The sequence below is a fragment of the Aethina tumida genome, chromosome 8, assembly GCF_024364675.1.
Source record: "Aethina tumida isolate Nest 87 chromosome 8, icAetTumi1.1, whole genome shotgun sequence".
NCBI lineage: Eukaryota > Metazoa > Arthropoda > Insecta > Coleoptera > Nitidulidae > Aethina > Aethina tumida.
In genome coordinates this window covers 2,815,237-2,819,311 of record NC_065442.1, presented here as the reverse complement: position 1 = coordinate 2,819,311, position 4,075 = coordinate 2,815,237, and positions in this window count along the sequence as shown.

Genomic DNA, 4,075 nt, shown 5'->3' with positions numbered 1-4,075 from the left:
ATCTAAAGAATCTAAAAAATCTAAAGAATATAAAGAAACTAAAGAATCTAAAGAATCTAAAGAATCTAAAGAATCAAAAGAGTCAAAAGAATCTAAAGAATCTAAAGTATCTAAATAATCTAAAGGATCTAAAGAATCTAAAGAATCTAAAGAATCTAAAGAATTTATAGAATCTAAAAAATCTAAAGAATCTAAAGTATCTAAAGAATCCAAAGAATCTAAAAATTCTAAAGAACCTAAAGAATCCAAAGAATCTAAAGGATCTAAAGAATCCAAAGAATCTAAAGAATCTAAAGAATCTAAAGAATCTAAAGGATCTAAAGAATCTAAAGAATCTAAAGAATCTAAAGAATCTAAAAAATCTAAAGAATCTAAATAATCTAAAGAATCTAAAAGATCCAAATTATCTAAAAGATCTATAGAATCTAAAGAATCTAAAGTATCTAAAGAATCTAAAGAATCTAAAGAATCAAAAGAATCTAATGAATCTAAAGAATCTAAAGAATCTAAAGAATCTAAAGAATCTAAAGAATCTAAAGAATCTAAAAAATCTAAAGAAACTAAAGAATCTAAAGAATCTAAAGAATCCAAAGAATCTAAAGAATCTAAAGAATCTAAAAAATCTAAAAAATCTAAAGAATCTAAAGAATCTAAAAGATCTAAAGAATCTAAAGAATCTAAAGAATCTAAAGAATCTAAAGAATCTAAAGAATCTAAAGAATCTAAAGAATCTAAAGAATCTAAAGAATCTAAAGAATCTAAAAAATCTAAAGAATCTAAAGAATCTAAAGAATCTAAAGAATCTAAAGAATCTAAAAAATCTAAAGAATCTAAAGAATCTAAAGAATCTAAAGAATCTAAAGAATCTAAAGAATCTAAAGTATCTAAAGAATCTAAAAGATCTAAAGAATCTAAAGAATCTAAAGTATCTAAAGAATCTAAAGAAACTAAAGAATCTAAAAATTCTAAAGAACCTAAAGAATCCAAAGAATCTAAAGAATCTAAAGAATCTAAAGAATCTAAAGAATCTAAAGTATCTAAAGAATCTAAAAAATCTAAAGAATCTAAAGAATCTAAAGAATCTAAAGTATCTAAAGAATCTAAAAAATCTAAAGAATCTAAAGAATCTAAAGAATCTAAAGAATCTAAGGAATCTAAAGAATCTAAAGAATCTAAAGAATCTAAAGAATCTAAAGAATCTAAAGAATCTAAAGAATCTAAAGGATCTAAAGAATCTAAAGAATCTAAAGAATCTAAAGAATCTAAAGAATCTAAAGAATCTAAAGAATCTAAAGAATCTAAAGAATTTATAGAATCTAAAAAATCTAAAGAATCTAAAGTATCTAAAGAATCCAAAGAATCTAAAAATTCTAAAGAACCTAAAGAATCCAAAGAATCTAAAGGATCTAAAGAATCTAAAGAATCTAAAGAATCTAAAGAATCTAAAGAATCTAAAAAATCTAAAGAATCTAAAGAATCTAAAGAATCTAAAGAATCTAAAGAATCTAAAGAATCTAAAGAATCTAAAGAATCTAAAGAATCTAAAGAATCTAAAGAATCTAAAGAATCTAAAGAATCTAAAGAATCTAAAGAATCTAAAGAATCTAAAGAATCTAAAGAATCTAAAGAATCTAAAGAATCTAAAGAATCTAAAGAATCTAAAGAATCTAAAGAATCTAAAGAATCTAAAGAATCTAAAAAATCTAAAGAATCTAAAGAATCTAAAGTATCTAAAGAATCTAAAGTATCTAAAGAATCTAAAGAATCTGAAGAATCTAAAGAATCTAAAGAATCTAATGAATCTAAAGAATCTAAAGAATCTAAAAAATTTAAAGAATCTAAAGAATCTAAAGAATGTAAAGAATCTAAAGAATCTAAAGAATCTAAAGAATCTAAAGAATCTAAAGAATCTAAAGTATCTAAAGAATCTAAAGAATCTAAAAAATCTAAAGAATCTAAAGAAACTAAAGAATCTAAAGAATCTAAAGAATCTAAAGAATCTAAAGAATCAAAAGAGTCTAAAGAATCTAAAGATTCTAAAGAATCTAAATAATCTAAAGGATCTAAAGAATCTTAAGTATGTAACGATTCTAAAGAATCTAAAAAATCTAATGAATCTAAGGATTCTAAAGAATCTAAAAATTCTAAAGAACCTAAAGAATCCAAAGAATCTAAAGGATCTAAAGAATCTAAAGAATCTAAAGAATCTAAAGAATCTAAAGAATCTAAAGAATCTAAAGAATCTAAAGAATCTAAAGAATCCAAAGAATCTAAAGAATCTAAAGAATCTAAAGAATCTAAAGAATCTAAAGAATCTAAAAAATCTAAAAAATCTAAAGAATATAAAGAATCTAAAGAATCTAAAGAATCTAAAGAATCTAAAGAATCTAAAGAAACTAAAGAATCTAAAGAATCTAAAGAATCTAAAGAATCTAAAGAATCTAAAGAATCTAAAGAATCTAAAGAATCTAAAGAATCTAAAGAATCTAAAGAATCTAAAGAATCTAAAAATTCTAAAAAATCTAAAGAATCCAAAGAATCTAAAAGATCTAAAGAATCCAAAGAATCTAAAGAATCTAAAGAATCTAAAATACACAAAGGATCTAAAAAACTAAAGAATCTAAAAAATCAAAAGAATCTAAAAAATCTAAAGATTATAAAGAATCTAAAGGATCTAAAGATTCTAAAGAATCTAAAAAATCTAAAGAATCTAAAGAATCTAAAGAATCTAAATAAACTAAAGAATCTAAAGAATCTAAAGAATCTAAAGAATCTAAAAATTCTAAAAAATCTAAAGAATCCAAAGAATCTAAAAGATCTAAAGAATCCAAAGAATCTAAAGAATCTAAAGAATCTAAAGAATCTAAAAAATCTAAAGAATCTAAAGAATCTAAAGATTCTAAAGAATCTAAAGAATCTAAAGAATCTAAAGAATCTAAAGAAACTAAAGAATCTAAAGAATCCAAAGAATCTAAAAATTCTAAAGAATCTAAAGAATCCAAAGAATCTAAAAGATCTAAAGAATCTAAAGAATCTAAAGAATCTAAAGAATCTAAAGAATCTAAAGAATCTAAAGAATCTAAAGAATCTAAAGAATCTAAAGAATCTAAAAACACAAAGGATCTAAAGAAACTAAAGAATCTAAAAAATCAAAATAATCTAAAGAATCTAAGGATTCTAAAGAATCTAAAGGATCTAAAGAATCTAAAGAACCTAAAGAATCTAAAGAATCTAAAGAATCTAAAGAATCTAAAGAATCTAAAGAATCTAAAGAATCTAAAGAATCTAAAGAATCTAAAGAATCTAAAGAATCTAAAGAATCTAAAGAATCTAAAAAACACAAAGGTTCTAAAGAAACTAAAGAATCTAAAAAATCAAAAGAATCTAAAAAATCTAAAGATTCTAAAGAATCTAAAGGATCTAAAGATTCTAAAGAATCCAAAAAATCTAAAGAATCTAAAGAATCTAAAGAATCTAAAGAATCTAAAAAATCTAAAGAATCTAAAGAATCTAAAGTATCTAAAGAATCTAAAGAATCTAAAGAATCTAAAGTATCTAAAGAATCTAAAGAATCTAAAAAATCTAAAGAATCTAAAGAAACTAAAGAATCTAAAGAATCTAAAGAATCTAAAGAATCAAAAGAGTCAAAAGAATCTAAAGAATCTAAAGAATCTAAATAATCTAAAGGATCTAAAGAATCTAAAGAATCTAAAGAATCTAAAGAATCTAAAGAATCTAAAGAATCTAAAGAATCTAAAGAATCTAAAGAATCTAAAGAATCTAAAGAATCTAAAGAATCTAAAGAATCTAAAAAATCTAAAGAATCTAAAGAATCTAAAGTATCTAAAGAATCTAAAGTATCTAAAGAATCTAAAGAATCTGAAGAATCTAAAGAATCTAAAGAATCTAATGAATCTAAAGAATCTAAAGAATCTAAAGAATGTAAAAAATCTAAAGAATCTAAAGAATCTAAAGAATCTAAAGAATCTAAAGTATCTAAAGAATCTAAAGAATCTAAAAAATCTAAAGAATCTAAAGAAACTAAAGAATCTAAAGAATCTAAAGAATCTAAAGA